The sequence below is a fragment of the Pan paniscus genome, chromosome 6, assembly GCF_029289425.2.
Source record: "Pan paniscus chromosome 6, NHGRI_mPanPan1-v2.0_pri, whole genome shotgun sequence".
Lineage (NCBI taxonomy): Eukaryota > Metazoa > Chordata > Mammalia > Primates > Hominidae > Pan > Pan paniscus.
Window position 1 is genome coordinate 115,870,073 of NC_073255.2, and position 18,359 is coordinate 115,888,431.

At 48.2% G+C, this 18,359-nt stretch overlaps 1 protein-coding gene across 1 annotated transcript in view; it reads right to left on the minus strand.

The window, feature by feature from the left end:
• OCM2 (oncomodulin 2) overlaps positions 1–17,717 on the minus strand; it is a 60,162-nt gene extending 42,445 nt beyond the window's left edge. The window contains exon 1 of the mRNA XM_055114730.2: positions 17,494–17,717. The gene's annotated coding sequence lies outside the window, so the exon portion shown is untranslated. The remainder of the gene's footprint in view (positions 1–17,493) is intronic.
• Between the last annotated feature and the right edge of the window lie 642 nt (positions 17,718–18,359).

The window sequence follows — 18,359 nt, forward strand, 5'->3', positions numbered from 1 at the left end:
GGGACCATAAGGACTCCCCACACAGGAGGACGCGTGCCTCAGGGCACTGGGGAATCAGTACTGTAGTGACATCTAAATCTGTGGTCAGGAAGCAAATCAGTCCTAATACCAGAGCAGCTTCAGATTAAAAAATACAAATCAACTGGGCGCAGTGGCTCACATTTGTAATCCCAGCCCTTTGGGAGGAAGAGGCAAGAGGGTTGCTTGAACCCAGGAGTTTAACACCAGCCTGGGCATCATAGTGAGCGTTCATCTCTCCAAAAAAAAAAAAAAAGAGCCAAGTGCGGTCCCAGTCACTCAGGGGGCTGAAGTGGGAGGGTCACTTGTGCCCAGAAGTTGGAGACTGTAGAGATCTATGATTGCGCCACTACACTCCAGCCTGGGCGACCGAGCAAGACCCTGTCTCTACAAAAATAAGAAAGAATTGTCTGGGTGCAGTGGCTCACACCTGTAACCCCAGCATTTTGGGAGGCCAAGGTGGGCAGATCACAAGGTCAGGAGTTCGAGACCAGCCTGGCCAATATGGTGAAACCCCGTCTCTACTAAAAATATAAAAAAATTAGCCAGGTGTGGTGTCGGGCACCTGTAGTCCCAGCTACTCAGGAGGCTGAGGCAGGAGAATCGCTGGAACGCGGGAGGCAGAAGTTGCAGTGAACTGAAATCGCGCCACTGCACTCCAGCCTGGGTGACAGAGTGAGACTCCATCAATAAACAAACAAACAAACAAACAAACAAACAAACTGAGTCTCAGAGGGATTAGATTGCCTGCCCTGGGCCACAGAACTAGCTGTAATCATGGTCCCGAGTCTTTGTGTTGGGAGAAATATTAGTTTGGAAGCTCAGTTTCCTCCTCTGCCCCCCAGGTGGACCTGACCTGACTCATGTGTGCAAATGAAGGCATCTCCCTGCGTGCCCACATTTGTCGAGCCCTTTCTTTCCTTCCCCCTTCCTTTTAAAGATGTCTTGTCTTGGGCTGGGTGCAGTGGCTCACGCCTGTAATCTCAGCACTTTGGGAGGCTGAGGCGGGCGGATCACTTGAGGTCAGGAGTTGAGACCAGCCTGGCCAAAAGGGTGAAACCCCGTTTCTACTAACAATACAAAAATTAGCCGGGCATATGGTGGCGCATGCCTGTAATTTCAGCTACTCAGGAGGCTGAGACGGAAGAATCGCTTGAACCCGGGAGGTGGAGATTGCAGTGAGCTGAGATCACGCCACTGCACCCCAGCCTGGGCAACAGAGCAAGACTCTGTCTCAAAAAAAAAAAAAAAAACATTTTTGAGGAAAGGCAGAAGCATTGGAAGAAATTATAAGAAAACATAAAAATAATTATCCATAATTCCTTCAACTAGGTAAAACCACTATAAATGTTTGCCTAGTGCCTTCCAGTGTTTTTCTGTACACACACAAATATGCACAGACCAAAAACTATACACTTTTGAAATATAAAGACTTTATTTGCCAGGTAGGGTTTTAGAAAGTTGAAACTAATTCATTCTCTAACCGTGTATGAGAGTATGTTCCTCCTGCATCTTCATCAAATATTCGTGTTCCTTTTGTTAAATTATGCATATGTTTTCCTAGTACAGTTTCCCTTTTCTAGCATTAAGTGGCAGTTCTCTAATACTTTTTTTTTTTTTTTTAGAGACAGGGTCTTGCTATGTCACCCAGGCTGAAGTGCAGTGGTGCGATTATAGCCATTGCAGCCTTGAACTCCCAGGCTCAAGGGATCCTCTAGCGGCAGTGTCCCAAGTAGCTGGGACTACAAGTGCGTGTCACCATGCCTGGCTTCCTGATACTTTTTCTGCTTTCCTGCCCCAGATTTGCAATCCAGGCAGAAACAAAATCTCCACTGGATCCCACGGACAAAGACGCCCCATCTTGGGGAGCTGGAGTCATGAATGTCAGTGCGCACACATACACACACACACACACACACACACACAAACACGGAAAGAGAGAGAGAGAGAAAGCAAGAAAGAGAGAAGTAAGGAAGAAGGAGAGAGAAAGAAAGAAGAGAAAGGAAAGAGAAAGAGACAAAAGAAAAGGAAAGAGAAAGGAAGAAAGAAAAGAAAAAAAGGAAAGGGGGCAGAAGGAAGGAAGAAGGGGAAAGAAGAAAGAAAGAAAAAGAGAGAAAGAAAGAAAGAAAAGAGAAAGAGAGAAAGGAAGGAAGGAAGGAAGGAAAGAAGGCAGGCAGGCAGGCAGGCAGGCAGGCAGGCATGCAGTCCAGCCAGGCGCGGTGGCTCACACCTGTAATCCCAGCACTTTGGGAGGCAGAGGCGGGTGGATCACAAGGTCAGGAGATCGACACCATCCTGGCTAACACGGTGAAACCCCGTCTCTACTAAAAATACAAAAAATTAGCCGGGCGCGGTGGCAGGCGCCTGTAGTCCCAGCTACTAGGGAGGCTGAGGCAGGAGAATGGTGTGAACCCGGGAGGCGGAGCTTGCGGTGAGCCGAGATCGCACCACTGCACTCCAGCCTGGGTGACAGAGCAAGACTCCATCTCAAAAAAAAAAAAAAAAAAAAAAAAAGGAATGAAAGGAGGGAAGGAGGGAGGGAGGGAGGGAGGAAGGCAGGCATCCTCTTGTGGACTGTTTTTTTACTTTGTTGGTTTTCTCCACCGGAATACTACATTGAGTTGCCACAGTTACTCACCTTTGGCTCTGCCTCAGTGGCGACCCATGGAGTGATGTCCCAAATGCCTACTCTGCAAACAGTCCTGATTGTGCAGTGAGCAGCACTACAACTACATCAATGTAGTTGATTGATGGATGACATTTAAAGACAGAAATGTGTGCAGAGGTGAGTGCAGAAGGGTGAAGGGGACTTCCAGGCACAAAACCCTGAGATCCATCCTAATCCTTCACCAAGGACTCAAATTTTTTGTTTTTTATTTTTGTGGGTACATAGTAGGTGTATATATTTATGGGGCACATAAGATATTTTGATACAGGCATGCAATGTATAATAATCACATCGGGGGGCCGGGTGCAGTGGCTCACACCTGTAATCCCAGCACTTTGGGAGGCCGAGGCGGGTGGGTCAGGAAGTCAGGAGTTCGAGACCAGCCTGACCAACATGGTGAAACCCCATCTCTACTAAAAATACAAAAATAAGCCGGGTGTGGTGGCCCATGCCTGTAATCCCAGCTACTCGGGAGGCTGAGGCATGAGAATTGCTTGAACCCGGGAGGCAGAAGTTGCAGTGAGCTGAGATAGTGACACTGCACTCCAGCCTGGCCAACAGAGCAAGACTCCGTCTCAAAAAAAATCATATCAGGATAAATGGGGTATCCATCTCCTCAAGCGTTTATCCTTTGTGTTACAAACAATCCAGTTATACTCTTTTAGTTATTTTAAAATGCACATTTCCTATTGACTGTAGTCACCCTGTGGTACTATCAAATACAAGGTCTTATTCATTTTTTCTAACTACTTTTTGCACCCATTAACCATCCCCTCTTTCACCCGCCCCTGCCACCTACCCTTCCCAACCTCTGGTAACCATCCTTCTATTCTCTATCTCCATGAGTTCAATTATTTTATTTTGTTTTAATTAATTAATTAATTTCTTAGATGGAGTCTTGCTCTGTCGCCCAGGCTGCAGTCCAGTGGCACGATCTCAGCTTACTGCATCGTTCACCTCCCAGGCTCAGGCCATTCTCCTGCCTCAGCCTCCCAAGTAGCTGGGATTACAGGCGCGTGCTACCAAGCTCGGCTAATTTTTGTATTTTTAGGAGAGACAGGGTTTCACCATGTTGGCCAGGCTGGTATTGAACTCCTGACCTCCAGTAATCCACCTGCTTCAGCCTCCCAAAGTGCTGGGATTACAGGCGTGAGCCAGTGCGTCTGGCCTGAGTTCAATTATTTTTAATTTTTAGCTCCCACGAATAAGGAAGAACATCAAAGTGTGTCTTCCTGTGCCTGGGTTATTTCACTTAACAGAAAGAACTTTGCTTCCATCCATGTTGTTGCAAATGACAGAATCTCATTCTTTTTATGGCTGAATAGTACTCCATTGTGTATAAATACCGCATTTTCTTTATCCGTTCATCTGTCAATGGACACTTAAGTTGCTTCCAAATCTTGGCTACTGTGAACAGTGGTGCAATAAACATGAAATGCAGAGATCTCTTTCATAGACTGATTTCCTTTCTTTTGGGGATAAATCTAGCAGTGGGATTGCTGGATCGTGTCATAGCTGTATTTTTAGTTTTTTGAGGAACCTCCAAACTGTTCTCTATAGTAGATGTACTAATTTACATTCCTACTAAGAGTGTATGAGGGTTCCCCCTTTTCCACATCCTTGCCAGCATTTGTTATTGCCTGTGTTTTGGATAGAGCTGGAATTTTTTTTTTTTTTTTTTTTTTGAGGTGGAGTTTCACTCTGTCGCCCAGGCTGGAGTGCAGTGACACGATCTCGGCTCACTGCAACCTCCACCTCCTGGGTTCAAGCGATTGTCATGCCTCAGCCTCCTGAGTAGATGGGATTACAGGCATGTGCCACCACGCCCGGCTAATTTTTGTATTTTAGTAGAGATGGGGTTTCACAGTTTTGGTCAGGCTGGTCTCGAACTACTGACTTTGTGATCTGCCTGCCTTGGCCTCCCAAAGTGCTGGGATTACAGGTGTAAGTTACCGCACCTGGCTGGGAATTTTTTTTTTTTTTCTAAGACAGAGTCTCGCTCTGTTGCCCAGGCTGGAGTGCAGTGGCACCATCTCGGCTCACTGCAAGCTCTGCCTCCCGGGTTCACGCCATTCTCCTGCCTCAGCCTCCTGAGTAGCTGGGACTACAGGCGCCCGCCACCACGCCCTGCTAATTTTTTGTATTTTTAGTACAGACAGCGTTTCACCGTTTTAGCCAGGATGGTCTCGATCTCCTGACCTCGTGATTTGCCCACTTCGGCCTCCCAAAGTGCTGTGATTACAGGCATGAGCCACCGCGCCTGGCTGGGTTTTTTTTTTAATAGGATAGATTATGTACATTTATTCAGGAAGATATAATATCAAATATCCTCTTCCATTGAAGTAAAAGTATCTATGTCTAGAACAGTCATCACAAACAGGCTTTTTTTTTAAAAAAAAAAAAAAAGAAAGAAAGAAAGAAACAGGGTCTCACTATGTTGTCCAGGCTGGTCTCAAACTCCTGGACTCAAGTTGTCTTCCCACCTCAGCCTCCCAAAATGTTGAGATTACAGGCGTGAGCCGCAACACCTGGCATAAACAGGCTTTTAAAAATTTATACAGTATCTCTAGGCACAATTGAATGCTAATAGCAAACCAAAGCAACCCTTCAGATTTACAAGCCTGGCCACAAATAGCAAAGAAGTGCTCTCAATATCCACCCCCCAGCCTATAAACTTGCTGTAATTCACAAAGAGAATCTGATGAAAGATGTCAACATTAATAACAATAATATCTAGAATTTATTGAGTGCTTCACTGCATGTCAGATACTGGGCATCTATTTGCATGGAACAGCTTCTATTTTTATCTATTTTATGAATGGACTCTCTGAAGCTCAATGGCTATTAAAGAGGAGTTAAATGGCTATTTGGTGTCCTGGGGTTGGTAAGTGGCTGAGAAGAGGCTGAGCCTGGGCAGTGTGAGCCCCGGGCCTGTGCTTTTAACCACGTCCCTGTGCTGTCTATTGAGGTGACCCATTCCCTGGTATCCTGTGGTCTTTGCACCGGGGAAGAGGACCTGGGAGTCTGGAAGCCCCACTGTGGGCCCGGATAGGCTTACCTGACTTCTCAGCCTCAGTTTCCTCATCTGAAAGGAGGAGGGTGGGTCAGAGTGACCTTAGAACATATTGGCCCTGACACCCCCCAGGACCCTCCAATTTTTTGCTTTTTTTTTTTTTAGATATGGGGGTCTGGCTATATTGCCCAGGATGGTCTCGACCTCTTGGCCTCAAGCAATCCTCCTGCCTCAGCCTCCCAAAGTGCTGGGATTACAGGAATGAGCCACTGCGTCCAGCCAACCCTCCACATTTTGGGGTGAGAGCCAACCCCTCACTTTGCAGCTGAGTAGCCTTGATACACTTCGGGGAGACAATATGGGTCATGGCCATGGCTGGGATGAAATGTAACTAAGGAAGAGTGAGTCTCTGCCCTGGAGTCCCCAATCTGCCTCTGGTGACACTTAAAACTCAAACCAGGCTGGGCGTGGTGGCTCACACCTGTAATCCCAGCACTTTGGGAGGCTGAGGTGGGCGGATCACCTGAGGTCAGGAGTTCGAGACCAGCCTGGCCAACATGGTGAAACCTTGTCTCTACTAAAAATACAAAAATTAGCTGGGTGTGGTGGCATGCACCCGTAATCCCAGCTACTCAGGAGGCTGAGGCAGGAGAATTGCTTGAACCTGGGAGGTGGAGATTACAGTGAGCCAAGATCGTGCTACTGCACTCCAGCCTGGGCAACAGGGCGAGACTCTGTCTCAAAAAAAAAAAAAAAAAAAAAAAAAACCCAAAACACCAAAAACCCAAACCAAGCTGGAGAGGCATCCTTGGAGTCTGGGGATGAGCGAGGCATCCTTAGAAATAGGCCAGGGAAGGAGGGAAGGAAGCCCCACAGTCACAGTGAGGGCCGATTCCTTTGCCAGCCTGTGTGTCCATGCACTGGACCTGGGGACAGGAAATGTAATCTTGGCCACACACCAGGTGCTGACTTGCACTGCTGCCCTGCCCGGGAGGCCCCCCAAGCCTGAATCAAGCCCAACACCCAGTCTGGAATTGGACCTTATGGAAGGCAAAGGCATTCTCGGTTTAATCAAGAAAAGTGGATACCTGGACCTCACTGCCACCTCATTGAGCTAATGCTTTAAAAACAGGAGTGAGGTTCACCGCCAGCCCTTGGGGAGGATTGGGCAAAGGCTTCTTGCCTCATCATTATGGCTCCTTTCAAATGAAGCTTGGGATATTCACCCCGGGAAGGAGTCGTGCCTGGAAATAGGAGTGCCTCAGACAGCAGGTCTCAGGGTCAACGGGGGGCCCTTCTGTGGAACCCAGAAAGAATGCATCTGGCCGGGCATGGTGGCTCATGCCTGTAATTTCAGCACTTTGTGAGGCTGAGGCAGGTGGATCCCTTGAGGCCAGGAGTTCAAGACCAGCCTGGGTAACATGGTGAAACCCCAGGTCCACTAAAAATACAAAAATTAGCTGGGCGTAGTGGTGTGCACCTGTAATCCTGGCTTCTTGGGAGGTTGTGGCATGAGAATTGCTTGAACCAGGGAGGTGGAGGTTGCAGTGAGCCAAGATCATGCCACTGCACTCCAGCCTGGGTGACAGAGTGAGACCCTGTCTTGGGGGAAAAAAAAAAAAGAATGCTTCTAAAGCATCTAATCAACAGGTCAGAGAACTTACAGAGAACCCTCATTTGTGATGTTTCACATTTTGTTAAAAATTTTTTAATCGATTATATATTTTTCTGAGATGGGGTCTTGCCATGTTGCCTAGTATGACCTCAAACTCCTGGGCTCAAGTGATCCTCCTGCTTCAGCCTCCCAAGGGGCTGGAATTTCAGGTGTAAGCCATTGTGCCTGGACACATGTATCATTTCTTCATGTTACATACATTCCAGTTATACTCTTTTAGTTATTTTTATTTTTATTTTTTTGGTGGAGTCTTGTTCTGTCATCCAGGCTGGAATGCAGTGGCACAATCTTGGCTCACTGCCACCTCCACCTCCCGGGTTCAAGCGATTCTCCTGACTCAGCCTCCCTAGTAGCTGGAATTACAGGCACACACCACCACACCCGGCTAATTTTTGTATTTTTAGTAGAGATGGGGTTTCGCCATGTTGGCCGGGCTGGTCTTGAACTCCTGAACTCAGGTGATCCACCTGCCTCGGCCTCCCAAAGTGCTGGGATTACGGGAGTGAGCCACCGCGCCCGGCCTCTTTCAGTTATTTTAAAATGTATAGTAATTAATGGTGACTGTAGTTACCCTGTTGTGTTACCGAATAGTAGATTTTATTCAACCTACCTAGCTATATTTCTGTACCCATATTGCTCAAAGAAATCATTGTTTCCCTCTCCATGTTTCTGGAACATTTAGACTTCAGGAGCCCTTTTTATTTTTTATTTTTATTTTTATCTTTTTAGAGAGAGGGTCTTGTTCTGTTGCCCAGGCTGGAGTGCAGTGGTGTGATCATGGCTCACTGCAGCCTCGAACTCCTGGGATCCAGCGACCCTCCCACCTCAGCCTCCTGAGTAGCTGGGACTACAGGCATGCACCACCATACTCGGCTAATTTTCAAAAATTTTTTTGTAGAGATGGGGTCTCACTATGTTGCCCAGGCTGGTCTTGAACTCTTGGGCTCAAGTGATCCTTCCACCTCAGCCTCTCAAAGTGCTGGAATTACAGACGTGAGCCACTGCACCCGGCCCAGGCTCCCTCTTGAGATAGGCAGTTGGAGCCCCAAGCTTAGCTTTGGGAGCCAGGTGGGTCCCTGAGGGTGGCCAGGAAACAAGTACTGCCTCCTGGGGGACATACCCATTTTTATTTACCCCATGTTTGGTCCACACACAGCACCCCGGACTCAGCATCTGAATGGGGCTGATGTCAGATGAACACACCAGATCATCCCCTCGTGCTGTTTATATCTCGAGAGAATAGATAAGATATTTGCAGTCGAAACAAGAAAAGTGGCTAAATCTGGGGAAAGTGCTTGGCCAGATCCAGTTTCTTATGATTTAAGCAGAAAGTGTAAACATCTCCTCGAGCCCAGGGCCAAGGACAAACACAAACGCTGGGCTCTGCCCAGGATGCGGGATGAGCCAAGCCGACATGCGGGCGGCGCCGGGGAGCAGCGAGCATTTGCAAGTGCTAACTCGTTCCTGCTGTGTGCAGACAGCACCCGCAGACAGACCAGGCCCGCCCCGCCAGCATCTAGGCGAGGGATGAATCCTGCAGAATGAAGATGATGTTTCGAATGAATAGGAAAAGTGTATTGTGTCAGGGTTCTTTAGAGAAACAGAACCAACAGGAGATTAGATAGATAGATGATAGATAGATAGATAGATAGATAGATAGATAGATAGATAGATAGATGATAGATAGATGATAGATGACAGATAGATGATAGATGATAGACAGCTAGATAGATAGACAGATGATAGATTGATAGATGATAGATAGATGATAGTTGATAGATAGATGATAGATGATAGATATAGATAGATAATAGATAGATAGCGATATAGATAAATGAGAAGAGGATTACCATGGGAACTGGCTCATGAGATTATCAAGGCTGACACTCACCCACCCTGTGCCATCTGCAAGCTGGAGAACTGGTGAAGCCAGCAGCGTGGCTCAGTCCAAGTCCCAAAGGCCGGACAACTGGAAATTCTGATGTCCAAGGGCAGGAGAAGATGGGTGTCCCAGGTCCAGGAGAGAGACAGAGAATTCTTTCCTCTGCTCTTTTATCCTCTCCAGGCCCACTGACAATTGGGTGGTTCCTGCCCAGATTGGGAGAGGGCAGAACTCCCTTACACAATTCACTGATTCAAATGCCAGTCTCGGCCGGGTGCGGTGGCTCACGCCTGTAATCCCAGCACTTTGGGAGGCTGAGGCGGGTGGATCCCCTGAAGTCAGGAGTTCGAAACCAGCCTGGCCAACATGGTGAAGCCATGCCTGTACTAAAAATACAAAAACTTAGCCGGGTGTGGTGGCACGTGCCTGTAATCCCAGCTACTTGGGAAGCTGAGGCAGGAGAATCGCTTGAACCCGGGAGGCAGAGGTTGCAGTGAGCCGAGATCGCACCACTGCACTCCAGCCTGGGCAATAAGAGCAAAACTCCGTCTCGAAAAAAAAAAAAAAGGAAAGAAAAGAAAAGAAAAAGAAAGAGAAGGGGGTTGGGTTGGATTTCCATTGTTTGTTTCCTCCTTATGAGCTGAGGGGGCCTGGATCCCGGGCAACTGGGGATGACTTGTGGATGTCTGACCCTGAAGCTGCTCACTCCACCATAGATTGGCAGATTTCTAGATGTTTCCTGAATTTATGGAAGGGAATCTTGTGATTTTTTAAATTTTTAGTTCACTAGTTATTAAAACATGTTTATTTTATTTATTAATTGTTTATTTTACTTATTTTTTTTTTTTAGATGGAGTCTCACTCTGTCACCCAGGCTGCAGTGCAGTGGCACGATCTCGGCTCACTGCAACCTCTGCCTCCTGGGTTCAAGCGATTCTCCTGCCTCAGCCTCCCCTGTAGCTGGGATTACAGATGTGTGCCATGATGCCTGGCTAATTTTTGTAATTTTAGTACAGACAGGGTTTCACCATATTGATCAGACTGGTCTTGAACTCCTGACCTCCGGTAATCCACCCACCTCAGCCTCCCAAAGTGCTGGGATTAGAGGCATGAGCCACCGCACCCGGCCTTAAAACGTTTTCAAAAATAGTTTTAAAATGTCCATAACATAAAACGTGCCATGTTAACCATGTTGAGGCATACAGTTCAATGACATTCAATACTTTCACACTGTGATGTAACCGTCATCCACCTCCATCTTCAGAACTTTTTCATCCTTCCAAACTGAAACCCTGTCCCCATTAAACACTCACTCTCCATCCGCCTCCCCCCACCTCCTGGCACCCGCTGTTCTACTTTCTGCCTTTATAATTTTGAGACTCTAGGTAACTCATATAAGTGGAGTCATGCAGGATTTGTCCGTTTGTGATTGGCTTATTTCACTTAATGCAATGTCCTCAAGGTTTATCCATGTTGTAGCTTGTGCCAGGATTTGTTTCCTTTGTAAGCTGAATAATCTTCCATTGTATGGATAGGCCACATTTGGTTTACCCATCCATCCGCTGGTGGACAGTTGGGTTGCATTTATCTTTCTTTTTTTTTTTTTATAGTCAGATTGTTGCTCTGTCGCCCAGGCTGGAGTGCAGTGGTGCAATCTCTGCTCACTGCAACCTCCGCCTCCTGAGTTCAAGCGATTCTCCTGCCTCAGCCTCCTGAGTAGCTGGGACTTACAGGCGCCCACCACCACCATGCCCGGCTAGTTTTTTGTATTTTTAGTAGAGATGGGGTTTCACCGTGTTAGCCAACATGGTCTCGATCTCCTGACCTCGTGATCCGCCTGCCTCGGCCTCCCAAAGTGCTGGGATTACAGGCATGAGCCACTGTGCCTGCAGGATTGTATTTATCTTTTAGCTATTGTGAATAATGCTGCTGTGAACATGGGTGTGCAAATAGTTTGAGTTCCTGCTTTCAGTTCTTTGGAATGCTAGCTCATAAGGTAATTCTATGCTGCCCAGGCTGGAGTGCAATGGCACAATCTTGGCTTACTGCAAACTCCACCACCGGGTTCAAGTGATCACCCTGTCTCAGCCTCCTGAGTAGCTGGGATTACAGGCACGTGCCACCATGCTCAGCTGATTTTGTATTTTTAGTAGAGATGGGGATTTCACCATGTTGGCCAGGCTGGTCTTGAACTCCTGACCTCAGGTGATCCACCTGCCTCAGCCTCGCAAAGTGCTGGGATTACAGGCGTGAGCCACCACACCTGGCCCAAAAAAGTTTTTTTTAGAGACAGGATCTCACTATGTTGCCCAGGCTTGAGTGCAGCTCACTGCAGCCTCCAGCTCCTAGGCTCTAACGATCCTCCTCCTGCAGCCTCCCAGTAGCTGAGACTATAAGTACACACAACCAATTTTTGTATGTTTGTTTTTTTTTTTTTTTGTAGAGATGGGGGCTCACTATGTTGCCCAAGCTTGTCTCAAACTCCTGGGCTCAAGTGATCCTCCCGCCTTGGCCTCCCAATGTGTTGGCATTATAGGCATGAGCCACTACACCTGGCCCTATTTTTGACTTAATTTTTTGAGGGGCTGTCAAACTATTTTCAACAATGGCTGTGCAATTTTCCATTCCCACCGGCAGTAGGCAAGAGTTCCAATTTCTCCACATCCTCATGAACACTCATTTTCAATTTTTTCTTGAGTGACCATCCTAATGGGTAGAGTGCTCTATCTCACTGTGGTTTTGATTTGCATTTTTCTAATGATTCATAATGGTGAACATCGTTTCATGTACTTATTGGCCATTTGTGTATTTTTGGAGAAATGTCTGTTCAAATCCATTTTTATCAGGTTTAAGAAAAACTGTTGAATTGTAGGTGTTCTTTATGCATAATCTGGATATTAACCCCTTATCAGATACATGACCTGTGGGCCAGGCATGGTGGCTCACGCCTGTAATCCCAGCACTTTGGGAGGCCAAGGCAGGCGGATCACTTGAGGTCAGGAGTTTGAGGCCAGCCTGGCCAACATGGTGAAACCCCCCCCCCCGTCTCTATTAAAAATACAAAAATTAGCTGAGGATGGTGATGGGTGCCTGTAATCCCAGCTAGTTGGGAGGCTGAGGCACGAGAATCACTTGAACCCTGGTGGCAGAGGTTGCAGTGAGCCGAGATCTCACCACTGCACTCCAGCCTGGGTGACAGAGCGAGACCCTGTCTCAAAGAAAGAATGTATTTTTACAAGTCATATATATATATATATGACTTGTAAATATTGTCTCCCATTCTCCTGCGTTGCCTTTTTGCTATGACGATAGTATCCTTTGATGCACAAAAGTTTTAAATTTTGAGGTAATCCAATTTATCTATTTTTTGCTTCTGTTGTCTGTAGCTGTGCTTAATTTGTAAAAAGCCGTTTACTTGGAAACCACCATGGCTTTCTCCCACAAGCCTTAGAAACATCTCGCTATGCAGATCACTGTTTCTGCAGTCAGATCTTCCTTCCAAGTAATTGCTGTGGCTTCTGCCTCCAGTTCATCCCGGGAGATGGGTTTTTTTTAAAGGCCAGGCCATAGAGGCGGGCTTCTGAATGAAGGGGGAGGTTCGTCTGCACCCCACAAGGGGCCCACACAATCCTGAAGTCCCCGAGGTACCCCCTGTTCCAGACAGAATGCTGGCGTGCACCCTAGAAAGCCTCGAAACTGGCTCGTTTTGGCCACTTTTCTCCATTCTGGCACCAGGTCATTTTCTGCTGTAGACAGAATCTATTTTGAGCTGCCTTTTTTTTTTTTTTTTTGGTCTCCTGCTTCATACGTGTGGGTCTCCCGTGGGCTTCACATCTGAGAAGCTTCTTTCTCTTGCCGAAATAGAGCCAGCCACGTGGGGAGAGCGGTTCTTGGGCACAGATGGCACCGTGGGGGAGAGGAGCCTGCTCTGGTTCTCCCACCCGTGCCTGAGGAACGATGCCAGCTTCCTGGCCACCCTTTGGAATCAGAAAGAGCTGGTTACAGAGTTCCTTTTATTTTATTTATTTATTTATTTTTCAGATGGAGTCTTGCTCTGTCACCCAGACTGGAGTGAAATGGTGTGATCTCGGCTCACTGCAACCTCCGCCTCCAGGGTTCAAGCAATTCTCCTGCCTCAGCCTCCGGAGTAGCTGGGATTACAGGCGCCTGCCACCACGCCCACCTAATTTTTGTATTTTTAGTAGAGATAGGGTTTCACCATGTTGGCCAGGCTGGTCTCTGACTCCTGACCTCAAGTGATCCACCTACCTCGGCCTCCCAAATTGCTGTGATTACAGGCCACTGCACCTGGCCCCTTTTATGTTTTTTTAATTAACTTTTTTTTGTTTTTGAGACAGAGTCTAGCTCTGTTGTCCAGTGGTGCAATCACAGCTCCCTGCAGCCTTGACCTCCCGGGCTCAAGCAATCCTCTTGCCTCAGCCTCCCAAATAGCTGGGACTACAGGAGCACACCACATGCCCTGCTAATTTTTTTTTTTTTTCTTGAGACAGAGGCTTGCTCTATTCCCTAGGCTGGAGTGCAGTGACATGATATCGGCTCACCACAACCTCTGCCTCCTGGGTTCAAGCGAGTCTCCTGCCTCAGCCTCCCGAGTAGCTGGGACTACAGGTGCCCACCACCATGCCTGGCTAATCTTTGTATTTTTAGTAGAGATGGAGTTTCACTATGTTGGTCAGGCTGTTCTTGGACTCCTGACCTCGTGATCTGCCCACCTCGGTCTCCCACAGCGCTGGGATTACAAGTGTGAGCCACCGCACCTGGCCTAATTTTTTAAATTATTATTTTTTTGTAGAGATTGGGTCTTGCTATGTTGGTCTTGAATCCCCGGCTCAAGCAATCCTCCTGCCTCAGCCTCCCAAAGTATTGGGATTACAGGTGTGAGTCACCATGCCTGGCCCCAAAGTTCCTTTTAATGCCCATTGCTGGAAGCCCTGCACCTTGTAAATATGTCATACACTTGCTGTCTGTTCCCTGGGCTGAGATTTTGATTGTTTATGGACAGAAGGCTCTATAAATTTGGATTTCTACAGATGTACTGTCTCCTTAACTAGTATCCCTTAGTGATCCTGCTAAATGGCCAATTGACTTGGCAGGAATTTCAGATGCAAAAGTAATTGGCTCTGTCTAGGGTGAGAATTTGGGGGAAGGCATGGGGTAGTTGAGCTCAAGATTCTCGGACACTCAGGGCACTCATGTAAATTTACCATGGCCCTCTTTAAGGGGCTACCACCCTCCCGGGGAACCTGGGGCTCCATGACTCCTCCTCACCCTGCAGTCATTGTTTTATTTTATTTTATTCTATTGTTCGTTTGTTTTGAGATAGGGTCTCACTCTTGGCCCAGGCTGGTGTGCAGTGGGGCCATCATGGCTCTCTGCCACCTCAACCTCCTGCACTCAAGTGAACCTCCCACCTCAGCCTCCCGAGTAGCTGGGACTACAGGCATGCACCACCATGCCTGGCTACATTTTGTATTTTTTATAGAGTTAGGGGCTTGCCAGATTGCCCAGGCTGGTCTCGAACTCTTGGGCTCAAGTGATCCGCCTGCCTCGGCCTCCCAAAGTGCTGGAATTACAGGCATGAGCCACCGCCCCTGGCGTGTAGTAACTGTTTTATACTCCCTTCTCTTCTCTCCTCAAGCCTGTGGTCCCTGCCCCTTCCCTTCCCTTTCACTCAGATGGTGGCCTCACTTCCCCCTCATAAGGGTCCTCGAAGCCTTCAGCTAGAAACTCCAACACCCATTGGCCAGGGACAGTGGCTCATGCCTGTAATCCCAGCACTTTGCGAGGCTGAGGTAGGAGGATCACTTGAGGTCAGGAGTTCGTGACCAGCCTGGCCAACCTGGTGAAACCCTGTTTCTACTAAAAATACAAAAATTAGCCAGGGGTGGTGGCACACGACTATAATCCCAGCTACTCCGGAGGCTAGGGCAGGAGAATCTCTTGAACCCAGGAGGCGGCGGAGGTTGCAGTGAGCTGAGATTCCGAGATTGCACCACTGCACTCCAGCCTGGGTGACAGAGCAGACTCCGTCTCAAAACAACAACAACAACAACAACAACAACAAAACAAACAAACAAAAAAACAAGAAAGAAACTCCAAAGCCCTCTTCTAAACACACAGATCTGCCCTCCCCATCATCCCTTCCTCTCTGCAAGCCTGCTCCCCATCCATGATTTGGAACCCTCCCCACCTCCCTCTCACCACCTCTCCTAGTCCACTGGGCCCTCCCCATCACTTTTCAACAGGCTTTTAGGCTTCTTGTTAGAAACAGAACAAAACACTCAAAACCCTTCAGGATGCCTCACCCCCTTCCAGCTATCCTCCCTCTTTCTCTCTTCTCCTTTTTCAGCCAAACCTCCTCCAGTGATTTCTCTAAACTCACTGCCTCCCATCTGATCCTCTCTCTGGAACCCTTTTCTCTCTCCATCTCTCCACTCAGGTCACGGATTCAGGGAGCTTGTCAGTATTCTCACCCGTCCTCTTGGCAGCAGAGATGCTGGAAATTTCTTTTCTTTTCTTTTCCTTTTTTTTTTTTTTTTTTTTTGAGATAGGGTCTCATTCTGTTGCCTAGGCTGGAGTACAGTGGCACCATCACAGTTCACTTCAGCCTTGACTTCCTGGGCTCAAGTGATCCTCCCACCTCAGCCTCTTGAGTAGCTGGGACTACAGGTGCACACCACCACACCCAGCTAATTTTGATATTTTTTGTAGAGTCAGGGTCTTACCATGTTGCCAAGGCTGACCTCGAACTCCTGGCCTCAAGTGATCCTCCTGTCTTGGCCTCCCCAAACTGCTGGGATTAAGACATGCGCCCAGCCTCTTCTCTTTTTTTTTTTTTTTTTTTTTTTTGAGACAGAGTCTCACTCTATTGCCCAGGCTGGAGTGCAGTGGCACAATCTTGGCTCACTGCAACCTCCACCTCCTGGGTTCAAGCAATTCTCCTGCCTCAGTCTCCTGAGTAGCTAGGATTACAGGCACGTGCCACCACACCCAGCTAATTTTTGTATTTTTAGTAGAGATGGGGTTTCACCATGTTGGTCAGGCTGGTCTCAAACTCCTGATCCCGTGATCCACGCGCCTCGGCCTCCCAAAGTGCTGGGATTACAGGCATGAGCCACTGTGCCTGGCCCTCTTCTCTTTCTATAAAGGACATCAGTCACTTGATTTAGGGCCCTCCCTTATCCAGTCTGACTTCATCTTAACTTACATCTTAATGACAGCTAACAAGACTGTTTCCAAATAAGGTCACACTCACAGTACCGGGGTTAGGTCTCCACCTTATCTTTTTGGGGACACACAACTCAACTCAGAGCAGATAAAGAGCACCCATCTTCCCTAAGAAATTCCCCACTGGCACAAACCCATCTTTCCACGTGATGCCAAGCCATCCTACGACCACGTCCTCATAATTTCTCTATAGGTCAAGGGTGTGTTTCTGTGCACAGTCGTGACAACAGCTTCCATTGATGAGGACCAATTGACTGCCAGGCCCTGGGCTCTAGGTGCAGTGATCTGCCTCCAAGTGACCCTTTATCAGCCAGATGTGGGGGTGCACATATGTGGTCCCAGCTATGTGGGAGGCTGAGGCGGGAGGATCACTTGAGCCTAGGAAGTTGAGGCTGCAGTGAGTTGTGATCATGCCACTGCATTCCAGCCTGGGCCACAGATCAAGACCCCAGAGACCCTGTGTAAAAAGAACCTTTATCCACGTTGGATGGTTGAGAAAGCTGAGTGAATCACAAGTGACAGGAGCTGCCTTACCCAAGGCTACCTGGCCACTGAGAGGCAGGGCTGCAGGCTACAGAGTCCTATTTTTCTGTTATGGGGGGTCTGCTTGTTGGGCACTGAGGGAGCAGAGAGAGAGAGAGAAGGCAGGTGGTAGCGAGTGTGGCCATGTGGAAGGGACTCCTTGCCTGATCAAAGGCAGACCCAGGTTGGGTGACTTCTGACGCCCACTTCCTTGAGTCCACCCCAAGATTCGAACCCTAGATCTCCCAAGGAAAGGAGGATGATGGAGGAGGGAGGACTGCCTGGTCAGATGGTGTCCTGGGAGGACTTAGTCTTTCCCTGTCCCCACTCTCCCAAGGAGTACAGCCCAATGGCCAGCCACGGTAACCCTATGATGGCAACCCCCAGACTCCCTATAGGACGGAAAGATTGACTCCCATCACTGCTGAGAGCACCCCCATCCCCTGATGGCCCTCTGCAGGTGTTACCTTGGTTGCAGAGAGTCTCCAGGTTGCACAGAGCCCTGTCCCTTCCCAGGGCAACTGCATTCAATGCTTAGCAGCAAAGAGGTCTGAAGACCCAATTTCCTGTCTTGACTCAAGCCTACTTGGAAGGGCCCTCCCAGTTCCGGCGCTCCCTATGGAGTCCGCTGAGGCCTTCATCGAGACTGCATTGCAGCTCAGCTTTCCCCGCTGTTCAATCCTGCTTCCTTCCCAGCCTGCCTTCCTCACTCTCTTCCCCTGATCACTGCTCTGCAGACTTATCCCCATCTGCCACGCATCCTCGACTGGAACAATCTGCAGAGCATCTTCCGGCGGGGACGGGCATAGAGGAGGGCAGCTGTGAACACCTCCTGGTCAGCACCGGGTGCTCACTCAGAAGGGTGTACATTTTCACTCTGCACCCCTCGCTTTGGGTGCTGCTAACGTGCCATCCCCATGTAACGTGTTGTATTTTATTTTATTTTTGAGATGGAGGCTTGCTCTGTCGCCCAGGCTGGAGTGTAGTGGCACGATCTCAGCTCGCTGCAACCTCCATCTCCAGAGTTCAAGAGATTCTCCAGCCTCAGCCTCCCGAGTAGCTGGGATTACAGATGTGTGCCACCACATCTGGTTAATTTTTGTATTTTTAGTAGAGACAGGGTTTCACCATGTTGGCCAGGCTGGTCTCGAACTCCTCACCTCTGGTGATCTGGATCCACCAGCCTTGGCCTCCCAAAGTGCTGGGATTACAGGTGTGAGCCTCTGCACCCAGCCTGAATTGTGCACTTTCAATGAGTGAATTGTATGTTATGTGAATTATATCTCAATAAAGTTAGTCTTTAAAAAAAAAAAAAAGAAGTCTTATCTCAGAT